The following is a 14,076-nucleotide window of genomic DNA, read 5'->3' as shown; positions in this document are numbered from 1 at the left end:
CTCAATTATGTTTAAATTCAAGAAGACACCCCACAGAAAGACTAGGCCCATGCAACACTCACCACCCCTGGGCAAAGGGCCACACCAGCAGGCCCAGAAAAACGACTAAAAACAATAAAATCTGCACAATCCCAGCCCATCCATGGCCTCAATGGTGTTTAAATTCAAGAAGACACCCCTCAGAAACACTAGGCCCATGCAACACTCACTACCCCTGGGCATAAGGGATGAAAAGTAGGCAAAATAAGTGCAGGCCTCAGACACTGCCTCTCCTCAAAATGGCCCCCTTACACCCCAAGCACATGTTGCCTGTACCAGCCAGCACTCAAGATGGCCACCACCACCACCCACATGGCCAGTCCACATCAACAGTACACCCCCAAAAAACAGAAAAACAGCCAGAAATCACCACAATCCAATGCCATCCATGATGTTTACATCAAAGAGAGTGAGACCACACCACAGGCACACTCAGTCCATGCACCACCACCACCCCTGGGCAAGCAAAAGGCCACACCAGCAGCCCCCCAAAAACGACAAAAAACAATAAAATAAGCACAATCCCAGCCCATCCATGGCCTCAATTATGTTTAAATTCAAGAAGACACCCCACAGAAAGACTAGGCCCATGCAACACTCACCACCCCTGGGCAAAGGGCCACACCAGCAGGCCCAAAAAAACGACAAAAACCAATAAAATCTGCACAATCCCAGCCCATCCATGGCCTCAATGGTGTTTAAATTCAAGAAGACACCCCACAGAAAGACTAGGCCCATGCAACACTCACCACCCCTGGGCAAAGGGCCACACCAGCAGGCCCAAAAAAACGACAAAAAACAATAAAATCTGCACAATCCCAGCCCATCCATGGCCTCAATGGTGTTTAAATTCAAGAAGACACCCCTCAGAAACACTAGGCCCATGCAACACTCACTACCCCTGGGCATAAGGGATGAAAAGTAGGCAAAATAAGTGCAGGCCTCAGACACTGCCTCTCCTCAAAATGGCCCCCTTACACCCCAAGCACATGTTGCCTGTACCAGCCAGCACTCAAGATGGCCACCACCACCACCCACATGGCCAGACCACATCAACAGTACACCCCCAAAAAACAGAAAAACAGCCAGAAATCACCACAATCCAATGCCATCCATGATGTTTACATCAAAGAGAGTGAGACAACACCACAGGCACACTCAGTCCATGCACCACCACCACCCCTGGGCAAGCAAAAGGCCACACCAGCAGCCCCCCAAAAACGACAAAAAACAATAAAATAAGCACAATCCCAGCCCATCCATGGCCTCAATTATGTTTAAATTCAAGAAGACACCCCACAGAAAGACTAGGCCCATGCAACACTCACCACCCCTGGGCAAAGGGCCACACCAGCAGGCCCAAAAAAACGACAAAAAACAATAAAATCTGCACAATCCCAGCCCATCCATGGCCTCAATGGTGTTTAAATTCAACAAAACAGTTGTATCATGCACCCATAACCAACCCTGGTCCTACTGGATACTGTGGCTACCCACAATATAATTTATTTAATTTTCTGAAAAAGTTCCAAAATTGTACTTGCAGCAACTGTAATGCCCCAAACAAACTTACTTGTGAAAGTTGATTTCTAATCCAAAAGTGATCCAAAGACAGTCAAAAAGGCCTCAAATCCAAATATCCAGCAGCACCCACAAAAAGTAATCCTTCCAGCTCCAGATCCAAATGAAAGTGACCAGGAGATGGACAAAGCACTGGGAGGAGCCTGCTGGACAGGAACAGGAAGTTGGAGACTGTGGGGCACTTCCTTCCTCCCCCCCCCCCCCAAAATGGACTCCTTGCAAAAAAAAAGGCCATGCAAATGTCAACCTGAGGAGTGATTCTGATAAAAATCATAATTTTCTGAAGGTTTATCCTGTTTGCTGGTGATTTTCTTGTGCGAAATTGCAAAATCTCTATTTCGCAAGTGCGAGATTGTTCCTTTCCGCCGCAACTACGTGTTCGCAATTGCGAACTCTCGCGAGGTGTGCTGTGCAAGGTGGCAAGCCGCGAGTACGTATTCGCGGGCGACAAACTCCCGCGGGAACACGCAGCAAGATCTAAAATGGCGCGTCACTCGCAAAGAAAAACAACTCGGCAAACGCTAAAATGACGGAAAGTGAACGCCGTGCACCACGCCGCGCGCCGCAACCAAGCAAAAAATCCGCCGCGAGCGGATTCACGGATTTTCGACAAATTCGCGAGAGTTCGCGGATTGCGAATTTGCCGAAAATCCGAAAAATCCGCGATCGGAGCGGATTTTACGCCCATGCTTAGTCTGGAGCCTGGATTGGGGTGTGGAAGAGCTGTGGAGTCGATGATCTGTGGTGGTATACATTGATGTGCGACGATCGCCCGTACCTGGTAGTGAAGTCTGGCAGGACGCATGAAGTCTCGTGTGGCAGGGAAGGTACGCGGATCGGCGAATACACTTCGACTCTGAGGGGTGCAACGGATTACGGTTGCATGTCAACAGGCGCAATATATGAAATACCAAAGGTGGTGATGGACGGAGCGCTGACAATACAAACACTCACCCCCAGTCAACTGATCTAGGTTTAATCCATCACCGTTCTTTAGCTCACTCCGCCACCCCAGTTCAGAAATGGCCATATGCAAATCAGTCTGACCCTGTGCCTCATGGGAACAGTCCAGCCCGAACTGCCAAGCCATGTCTTCCCTGGACCGTAATCAAGCTTCCCAGGACCGGTTTCTGGCATTACAGCCGTCTTCAGCCGGGCTTGCTTGACTCCAGTGGCAAAGTGAGAAAGGGACTCACGTCTGAGCATACCCTGCCAACTTAGGGCGAACAAAGAAAAACCAAAGTTGGTGATGGACAGAGCGCTGACAATACAAACACTAACCCCCAGTTAACTGTTTTGGGTTTAATCCATCACCGTTCTTTAGCTCACTCCGCCACCCCAGTTCAGATATGGCCTCGGAAGCTTGTTTCCGGTCCAGGGAAGGCATGGCTTGGCAGTTCGGTCTGGACTGTTCCCATGAGGCACAGGGTAAGACTGATTTGCATATGGTCATGTCTGAACTGGGGTGGCAGAGTGGGCTAAAGAACGGTGATGGATTATACCCAGATCTGTTGACTGGGTGTGAGTGTTTAATTGGTTCAGATGCTCCGTCCATCACCACCCCCTTTTGTACCGCTTTGTTCGCCATAGGTTGGCAGGGTATGCTCAGACGTGAGTCCCTTGCTCACTTTGCCACTGGATTCAAGCAAGCCGGGCTGAAGACGGCTGAAATGCCAGAAACCGGTCCTCGGAAGCTTGTTTCCGGTCCAGGGAAGGCATGGCTTGGCAGTTCGGGCTGGACAGTTCCCATGAGGCACAGGGTCAGACTGATTTGCATATGTTCATGTCTGAACTGGGGTGGCAGAGTGGGCTAAAGAACAGTGATGGATTATACCCAGATCTGTTGACTGGGTGTGAGTGTTTGATTGGTTCAGATGCTCCGTCCATCACCACCCCCTTTTGTACCGCTTTGTTCGCCATAAGTTGGCAGGGTATGCTCAGACGTGAGTCCCTTGCTCACTTTGCCACTGGATTCCAGCAAGCCGGGCTGAAGACGGCTGAAATGCCAGAAACCGGTCCTCGGAAGCTTGTTTCCGGTCCAGGGAAGGCATGGCTCGGCAGTTCGGGCTGGACTGTTCCCATGAGGCACAGGGTCAGACTGATTTGCATATGCACATGTCTGAACTGGGGTGGCAGAGTGGGCTAAAGAACGGTGATGGATTATACCCAGATCTGTTGACTGGGTGTGAGTGTTTGATTGGTTCAGATGCTCCGTCCATCACCACCCCCTTTTGTACCGCTTTGTTTGCCATAAGTTGGCAGGGTATGTTCAGACGTGAGTCCCTTGCTCACTTTGCCACTGGATTCAAGCAAGCTGGGCTGAAGACGGCTGAAATGCCAGAAACCGGTCCTCGGAAGCTTGTTTTCGGTCCAGGGAAGGCATGGCTTGGCAGTTCGGGCTGGACTGTTCCCATGAGGCACAGGGTCAGACTGATTTGCATATGGTCATGTCTGAACTGGGGTGACAGAGTGGGCTAAAGAACGGTGATGGATTATACCCAGATCTGTTGACTGGGTGTGAGCGTTTGATTGGTTCAGATGCTCCGTCCATCACCACCCCCTTTTGTACCGCTTTCTTTGCCATAAGTTAGCAGGGTATGCTCAGACTTGAGTCCCTTGCTCACTTTGCCACTGGATTTAAGCAAGCCGGGCTGAAGACAGCTGAAATGCCAGAAACCGGTCCTCTGAAGCTTGTTTCCAGTCCAGGGAAGGCATGGCTTGGCAGTTCGGGCTGGACTGTTCCCATGAGGCACAGGGTCAGACTGATTTGCATATGGTCATGTCTGAACTGGGGTGGCAGAGTGGGCTAAAGAACGGTGATGGATTAAACCCAGATCTGTTGACTGGGTGTGAGTGTTTGATTGGTTCAGATGCTCCGTCCATCACCACCCCCTTTTGTACCGCTTTGTTCACCATAAGTTGGCAGGGTATGCTCAGACGTGAGTCCCTTGTTCACTTTGCCACTGGATTCAAGCAAGCCGGGCTGAAGACGGCTGAAATGGCAGAAACCGGTCCTCGGAAGCTTGTTTCCGGTCCAGGGAAGGTATGGCTTGGCAGTTCGGGCTGGACTGTTCCCATGAGGCACAGGGTCAGACTGATTTGCATATGGTCATGTCTGAACTGGGATGGCAGAGTGGGCTAAAGAACGGTGATGGATTATACCCAGATCTGTTGACTGGGTGTGAGTGTTTGATTGGTTCAGATGCTCCGTCCATCACCACCCCCTTTTGTACCGCTTTGTTCGCCATAAGTTGAAAGGGTATGCTCAGATGTGAGTCCCTTGCTCACTTTGCCACTGGATTCAAGCAAGCCGGGCTGAAGACGGCTGAAATGCCAGAAACCGGTCCTCGGAAGCTTGTTTCCGGTCCAGGGAAGGCATGGGTTGGCAGTTCGGGCTGGACTGTTCCCATGAGGCACAGGGTCAGACTGATTTGCATATGGTCATGTCTGAACTGGGGTGGCAGAGTGGGCTAAAGAACGGTGATGGATTATACCCAGATCTGTTGACTGGGTGTGAGTGTTTGATTGGTTCAGATGCTCCGTCCATCACCACCCCCTTTTGTACCGCTTTGTTCGCCATAAGTTGGCAGGGTATGCTCAGACGTGAGTCCCTTGCTCACTTTGCCACTGGATTCAAGCAAGCCGGGCTGAAGACGGCTGAAATGACAGAAACCGGTCCTCGGAAGCTTGTTTCCGTTCCAGGGAAGGCATGGCTTGGCAGTTCGGGCTGGACTGTTCCCATGAGGCACAGGGTCAGACTGATTTGCATATGGTCATGTCTGAACTGGGGTGGCAGAGTGGGCTAAAGAACGGTGATGGATTATACCCAGATCTGTTGACTGGGTGTGAGTGTTTGATTGGTTCAGATGCTCCGTCCATCACCACCCCCTTTTGTACCGCTTTGTTCGCCATAAGTTGGCAGGGTATGCTCAGACGTGAGTCCTTTGCTCACTTTGCCACTGGATTAAAGCAAGCCGGGCTGAAGACGGTTCAAATGCCAGAAACCGGTCCTCGGAAGCTTTTTCCGGTCCAGGGAAGGCATGGCTTGGCAGTTCGGGCTGGACTGTTCCCATGAGGCACAGGGTCAGACTGATTTGCATATGGTCATGTCTGAACTGGGGTGGCAGAGTGGGCTAAAGAACGGTGATGGATTATACCCAGATCTGTTGACTGGGTGTGAGTGTTTGGTTCAGATGCTCCGTCCATCACCACCCCCTTTTGTACCGCTTTGTTCGCCATAAGTTGGCAGGGTATGCTCAGATGTGAGTCCCTTGCTCACTTTGCCACTGGATTCAAGCAAGCCGTGCTGAAGACGGCTGAAATGCCAGAAACCGGTCCTCGGAAGCTTGTTTCCGATCCAGGGAAGGCATGGCTTGGCAGTTCGGGCTGGACTGTTCCCATGAGGCACAGGGTCAGACTGATTTGCATATGGTCATGTCTGAACTGGGGTGACAGAGTGGGCTAAAGAACGGTGATGGATTATACCCAGATCAGTTGACTGGGTGTGAGTGTTTGATTGGTTCAGATGCTCCGTCCATCACCACCCCCTTTTGTACCGCTTTGTTTGCCATAAGTTAGCAGGGTATGCTCAGAATTGAGTCCCTTGCTCACTTTGCCACTGGATTTAAGCAAGCCGGGCTGAAGACAGCTGAAATGCCAGAAACCGGTCCTCGGAAGCTTGTTTCCAGTCCAGGGAAGGCATGGCTTGGCAGTTCGGGCTGGACTGTTCCCATGAGGCACAGGGTCAGACTGATTTGCATATGGTCATGTCTGAACTGGGGTGGCAGAGTGGGCTAAAGAACGGTGATGGATTATACCCAGATCTGTTGACTGGGTGTGAGTGTTTGATTGGTTCAGATGCTCCGTCCATCACCACCCCCTTTTGTACCGCTTTGTTCGCCATAAGTTGGCAGGGTATGCTCAGACGTGAGTCCCTTGCTCACTTTGCCACTGGATTCAAGCAAGCCGGGCTGAAGACGGCTGAAATGACAGAAACCGGTCCTCGGAAGCTTGTTTCCGTTCCAGGGAAGGCATGGCTTGGCAGTTCGGGCTGGACTGTTCCCATGAGGCACAGGGTCAGACTGATTTGCATATGGTCATGTCTGAACTGGGGTGGCAGAGTGGGCTAAAGAACGGTGATGGATTATACCCAGATCTGTTGACTGGGTGTGAGTGTTTGGTTCAGATGCTCCGTCCATCACCACCCCCTTTTGTACCGCTTTGTTCGCCATAAGTTGGCAGGGTATGCTCAGATGTGAGTCCCTTGCTCACTTTGCCACTGGATTCAAGCAAGCCGGGCTGAAGACGGCTGAAATGCCAGAAACCGGTCCTCGGAAGCTTGTTTCCGGTCCAGGGAAGGCATGGCTTGGCAGTTCGGGCTGGACTGTTCCCATGAGGCACAGGGTCAGACTGATTTGCATATGGTCATGTCTGAACTGGGGTTACAGAGTGGGCTAAAGAACGGTGATGGATTATACCCAGATCTGTTGACTGGGTATGAGTGTTTGATTGGTTCAGATGCTCCGTGCATCACCACCCCCTTTTCTACCCCTTTGTTCGCCATAAGTTGGCAGGGTATGCTCAGACGTGAGTCCCTTGCTCACTTTGCCACTGTATTCAAGCAAGCCGGGCTGAAGACGGCTGAAATGCCAGAAACCGGTCCTCGGAAGCTTGTTTCCGGTCCAGGGAAGGCATGGCTTGGCAGTTCGGGCTGGACTGTTCCCATGAGGCACAGGGTCAGACTGATTTGCATATGGTCATGTCTGAACTGGGGTGGCAGAGTGGGCTAAAGAACGGTGATGGATTATACCCAGATCTGTTGACTGGGTGTGAGTGTTTGATTGGTTCAGATGCTCCGTCCATCACCACCCCCTTTTGTACCGCTTTGTTCGCCATAAGTTGGCAGGGTATGCTCAGACGTGAGTCCCTTGCTCTCTTTGCCACTGGATTCAAGCAAGCCGGGCTGAAGACGGCTAAAATGCCAGAAACCGGTCCTAGGAAGATTGTTTCCGGTCCAGGGAAGGCATGGCTTGGCAGTTCGGGCTGGACTGTTCCCATGAGGCACAGGGTCAGACTGATTTGCATATGGTCATGTCTGAACTGGGGTGACAGAGTGGGCTAAAGAACAGTGATGGATTATACCCAGATCTGTTGACTGGGTGTGAATGTTTGATTGGTTCAGATGGTCCGTCCATCACCACCCCCTTTTGTACCACTTTGTTCGCCATAAGTTGGCAGGGTATGCTCAGACGTGAGTCCCTTGCTCACTTTGCCACTGGATTCAAGCAACCCGGGCTGAAGACGGCTGAAATGCCAGAAACCGGTCCTCGGAAGCTTGTTTCCGGTCCAGGGAAGGCATGGCTTGGCAGTTCGGGCTGGACTGTTCTCATGAGGCACAGGGTCAGACTGATTTGCATATGGTCATGTCTGAACTGGGGTGGCAGAGTGGGCTAAAGAACGGTGATGGATTATACCCAGATCTGTTGACTGGTTGTGAGTGTTTGATTCAGATGCTCCGTCCATCACCACCCCCTTTTGTACCGCTTTGTTCGCCATAAGTTGGCAGGGTATGCTCAGATGTGAGTCCCTTGCTCACTTTGCCACTGGATTCAAGCAAGCCGGGCTGAAGACGGCTGAAATGACAGAAACCGGTCCTCGGAAGCTTGTTTCCGGTCCAGGGAAGGCATGTCTTGGCAGTTCGGGCTGGACTGTTCCCATGAGGCACAGGGTCAGACTGATTTGCATATGGTCATGTCTGAACTGGGGTGTCAGAGTGGTCTAAAGAACGGTGATGGATTATACCCAGATCTGTTGACTGGTTATGAGTGTTTGATTGGTTCAGATGCTCCGTGCATCACCACCCCATTTTCTACCGCTTTGTTTGCCATAAGTTGGCAGGGTATGCTCAGACGTGAGTCCCTTGCTCACTTTGCCACTGGATTCAAGCAAGCCGGGCTGAAGACGGTTGAAATGCCAGAAACCGGTCCTCGGAAGCTTGTTTCCGGTCCAGGGAAGGCATGGCTTGGCAGTTCGGGCTAGACTGTTCCCATGAGGCACAGGGTCAGACTGATTTGCATATGGTCATGTCTGAACTGGGGTGGCAGAGTGGGCTAAAGAACGGTGATGGATTATACCCAGATCTGTTGACTGGGTGTGAGTGTTTGGTTCAGATGCTCCGTCCATCACCACCCCCTTTTGTACTGCTTTGTTCGCCATAAATTGGCAGGGTATGCTCAGATGTGAGTCCCTTGCTCACTTTGCCACTGGATTCAAGCAAGCCGGGCTGAAGATGGCTGAAATGCCAGAAACCGGTCCTCGGAAGCTTGTTTCCGGTCCAGAGAAGGCATGGCTTGGCAGTTCGGCTGGACTGTTCCCATGAGGCACAGGGTCAGACTGATTTGCATATGGTCATGTCTGAACTGGGGTGGCAGAGTGGGCTAAAGAACGGTGATGGATTATACCCAGATCTGTTGACTGGGTATGAGTGTTTGATTGGTTCAGATGCTCCGCGCATCACCACCCCCTTTTCTACCGCTTTGTTCACCATAAGTTGGCAGGGTATGCTCAGACGTGAGTCCCTTGCTCACTTTGCCACTGGATTCAAGCAAGCCGGGCTGAAGACGGCTGAAATGCCAGAAACCGGTCCTCGGAAGCTTGTTTCCGGTCCAGGGAAGGCATGGCTTGGCAGTTCGGGCTGGACTGTTCCCATGAGGCACAGGGTCAGACTGATTTGCATATGGTCATGTCTGAACTGGGGTGGCAGAGTGGGCTAAAGAACGGTGATGGATTATACCCAGATCTGTTGACTGGGTGTGAGTGTTTGATTGGTGCAGATGCTCCGTCCATCACCACCCCCTTTTGTACCGCTTTGTTCGCCATAAGTTGGCAGGGTATGCTCCGACGTGAGTCCCTTGCTCACTTTGCCACTAGATTCAAGCAAGCCGGGCTGAAGACGGCTGAAATGCCAGAAACCGGTCCTCGGAAGCTTGTTTCATGTCCAGGGAAGGCATGGCTTGGCAGTTCGGGCTGGACTGTTCCCATGAGGTACAGGGTCAGACCGATTTGCATATGGTCATGTCTGAACTGGGGTGGCAGAGTGGGCTACAGAACGGTGATGGATTATACCCAGATCTGTTGACTGGGTGTGAGTGTTTGGTTCAGATGCTCCGTCCATCACCACCCCCTTTTGTACTGCTTTGTTCGCCATAAGTTGGCAGGGTATGCTCAGACGTGAGTCCCTTGCTCACTTTCCCACTGGATTCAAGCAAGCCGGGCTGAAGACGGATAAAATGCCAGAAACCGGTCCTCGGAAGCATGTTTCCGGTCCAGGGAAGGCATGGCTTGGCAGTTCGGGCTGGACTGTTCCCATGAGGCACAGGGTCAGACTGATTTGCATATGGTCATGTATGAACTGGGGTGGCAGAGTGGGCTAAAGAACAGTGATGGATTATACCCAGATCTGTTGACTGGGTGTGAGTGTTTGGTTCAGATGCTCCGTCCATCACCACCCCCTTTTGTACCGCTTTGTTCGCCATAAGTTGGCAGGGTATGCTCAGATGTGAGTCCCTTGCTCACTTTGCCACTGGATTCAAGCAAGCCGGGCTGAAGACGGCTGAAATGCCAGAAACCGGTCCTCGGAAGCTTGTTTCCGGTCCAGGGAAGGCATGGCTTGGCAGTTCGGGCTGGACTGTTCCCATGAGGCACAGGGTCAGACTGATTTGCATATGGTCATGTCTGAACTGGGGTGGCAGAGTGGGCTAAAGAACGGTGATGGATTATACCCAGATCTGTTGACTGGTTATGAGTGTTTGATTGGTTCAGATGCTCCGTGCATCACCACCCCCTTTTCTACCGCTTTGTTTGCCATAAGTTGGCAGGGTATGCTCAGACGTGAGTCCTTTGCTCACTTTGCCACTGTATTCAAGCAAGCCGGGCTGAAGACGGCTGAAATGCCAGAAACCGGTCCTCGGAAGCTTGTTTCCGGTCCAGGGAAGGCATGGCTTGGCAGTTCGGGCTGGACTGTTCCCATGAGGCACAGGGTCAGACTGATTTGCATATGGTCATGTCTGAACTGGGGTGGCAGAGTGGGCTAAAGAACGGTGATGGATTATACCCAGATCTGTTGACTGGGTGTGAGTGTTTGATTGGTTCAGATGCTCCGTCCATCACCACCCCCTTTTGTACCACTTTGTTCGCCATAAGTTGGCAGGGTATGCTCAGACGTGAGTCCCTTGCTCACTTTGCCACTGGATTCAAGCAAGCCGGGCTGAAGACGGCTAAAATGCCAGAAACCGGTCCTAGGAAGCTTGTTTCCGGTCCAGGGAAGGCATGGCTTGGCAGTTCGGGCTGGACTGTTCCCATGAGGCACAGGGTCAGACTGATTTGCATATGGTCATGTCTGAACTGGGGTGACAGAGTGGGCTAAAGAACAGTGATGGATTATACCCAGATCTGTTGACTGGGTGTGAGTGTTTGATTGGTTCAGATGGTCCGTCCATCACCACCCCCTTTTGTATCGCTTTGTTTGCCATAAGTTGGCAGGGTATGCTCAGACGTGAGTCCCTTGCTCACTTTGCCACTGGATTCAAGCAACCCGGGCTGAAGACGGCTGAAATGCCAGAAACCGGTCCTCGGAAGCTTGTTTCCGGTCCAGGGAAGGCATGGCTTGGCAGTTCGGGCTGGACTGTTCCCATGAGGCACAGGGTCAGACTGATTTGCATATGGTCATGTCTGAACTGGGGTGGCAGAGTGGGCTAAAGAACGGTGATGGATTATACCCAGATCTGTTGACTGGGTGTGAGTGTTTGATTGGTTCAGATGCTCCGTCCATCACCACCCCCTTTTGTACCGCTTTGTTCGCCATAAGTTGCCAGGGTATGCTCAGACGTGAGTCCCTTGCTCACTTTGCCACTGGATTCAAGCAAGCCGGGCTAAAGACGGTTGAAATGCCAGAAACTGGAAGCTTGTTTCCGGTCCAGGGAAGGCATGGCTTGGCAGTTCGGGCTAGACTGTTCCCATGAGGCACAGGGTCAGACTGATTTGCATATGGTCATGTCTGAACTGGGGTGGCAGAGTGGGCTAAATAACGGTGATGGATTATACCCAGATCTGTTGACTGGGTGTGAGTGTTTGGTTCAGATGCTCCGTCCATCACCGCCCCCTTTTGTACCGCTTTGTTCGCCATAAGTTGGCAGGGTATGCTCAGATGTGAGTCCCTTGCTCACTTTGCCACGGGATTCAAGCAAGCCGGGCTGAAGACGGCTGAAATGCCAGAAACCGGTCCTCGGAAGCTTGTTTCCGGTCCAGGGAAGGCATGGCTTGGCAGTTCGGGCTGGACTGTTCCCATGAGGCACAGGGTCAGACTGATTTGCATATGGTCATGTCTGAACTGGGGTGGCAGAGTGGGCTAAAGAACGGTGATGGATTATACCCAGATCTGTTGACTGGGTATGAGTGTTTGATTGGTTCAGATGCTCCGCGCATCACCACCCCCTTTTCTACCGCTTTGTTCGCCATAAGTTGGCAGGGTATGCTCAGACGTGAGTCCCTTGCTCACTTTGCCACTGGATTCAAGCAAGCCGGGCTGAAGACGGCTGAAATGCCAGAAACCGGTCCTCGGAAGCTTGTTTCCGGTCCAGGGAAGGCATGGCTTGGCAGTTCGGGCTGGACTGTTCCCATGAGGCACAGGGTCAGACTGATTTGCATATGGTCATGTCTGAACTGGGGTGGCAGAGTGGGCTAAAGAACGGTGATGGATTATACCCAGATCTGTTGACTGGGTGTGAGTGTTTGATTGGTTCAGATGCTCCGTCCATCAACACCCCCTTTTGTACCGCTTTGTTCGCCATAAGTTGGCAGGGTATGCTCCGACGTGAGTCCCTTGCTCACTTTGCCACTAGATTCAAGCAAGCCGGGCTGAAGACGGCTGAAATGCCAGAAACCGGTCCTCGGAAGCTTGTTTCATGTCCAGGGAAGGTATGGCTTGGCAGTTCGGGCTGGACTGTTCCCATGAGGTACAGGGTCAGACCGATTTGCATATGGTCATGTCTGAACTGGGGTGGCAGAGTGGGCTACAGAACGGTGATGGATTATACCCAGATCTGTTGACTGGGTGTGAGTGTTTGGTTCAGATGCTCCGTCCATCACCACCCCCTTTTGTACCGCTTTGTTCGCCATAAGTTGGCAGGGTATGCTCAGACGTGAGTCCCTTTCTCACTTTGCCACTGGATTCAAGCAAGCCGGGCTGAAGACGGCTGAAATGCCAGAAACCGGTCCTCGGAAGCTTGTTTCCGGTCCAGGGAAGGCATGGCTTGGCAGTTCGGGCTGGACTGTTCCCATGAGGCACAGGGTCAGACTGATTGGCATATGGTCATGTCTGAACTGGGGTGGCAGAGTGGGCTAAAGAACAGTGATGGATTATACCCAGATCTGTTGACTGGGTGTGAGTATTTGATTGGTTCAGATGGTCCGTCCATCACCACCCCCTTTTGTACCGCTTTGTTCGCCATAAGTTGGCAGGGTATGCTCAGATGTGAGTCCCTTGCTCACTTTGCCACTGGATTCAAGCAACCTGGGCTGAAGACGGCTGAAATGCCAGAAACCGGTCCTCGGAAGCTTGTTTCCTGTCCAGGGAAGGCATGGCTTGGCAGTTCGGGCTGGACTGTTCCCATGAGGCACAGGGTCAGACTGATTTGCATATGGTCATGTCTGAACTGGGGTGGCAGAGTGGGCTAAAGAACGGTGATGGATTATACCCAGATCTGTTGACTGGGTGTGAGTGTTTGATTTGGTTCAGATGCTCCGTCCATCACCACCCCCTTTTGTACCGCTTTGTTCGCCATAAGTTGGCAGGGTATGCTCAGACGTGAGTCCTTTGCTCACTTTGCCACTGGATTCAAGCAAGCCGGGCTGAAGACGGCTGAAATGCCAGAAACCGGTCCTCGGAAGCTTGTTTCCGGTCCAGGGAAGGCATGGCTTGGCAGTTCGGGCTGGACTGTTCCCATGAGGCACAGGGTCAGACTGATTTGCACATGGTCATGTCTGAACTGGGGTGGGAGAGTGGGCTAAAGAACGGTGATGAATTATACCCAGATCTGTTGACTGGGTGTGAGTGTTTGATTGGTTCAGATGCTCCGTCCATCACCACCCCCTTCTGTACCGCTTTGTTCGCCATAAGTTGGCAGGGTATGCTCAGACGTGAGTCCCTTGCTCACTTTGCCACTGGATTCAAGCAAGCCGGGCTGAAGACGGCTGAAATGCCAGAAACCGGTCCTCGGAAGCTTGTTTCCGGTCCAGGGAAGGCATGGCTTGGCAGTTCGGGCTGGACTGTTCCCATGAGGCACAGGGTCAGACTGATTTGCATATGGTCATGTCTGAACTGGGGTGGCAGAGTGGGCTAAAGAACAGTGATGGATTATACCCAGATCTGTTGACTGGGTGTGAGTGTTTGGTTCAGAT

The sequence above is a fragment of the Lissotriton helveticus genome, chromosome 3_2, assembly GCF_964261635.1.
Source record: "Lissotriton helveticus chromosome 3_2, aLisHel1.1, whole genome shotgun sequence".
Classification (NCBI taxonomy): domain Eukaryota; kingdom Metazoa; phylum Chordata; class Amphibia; order Caudata; family Salamandridae; genus Lissotriton; species Lissotriton helveticus.
This window is presented reverse-complemented; position numbering follows the sequence as displayed.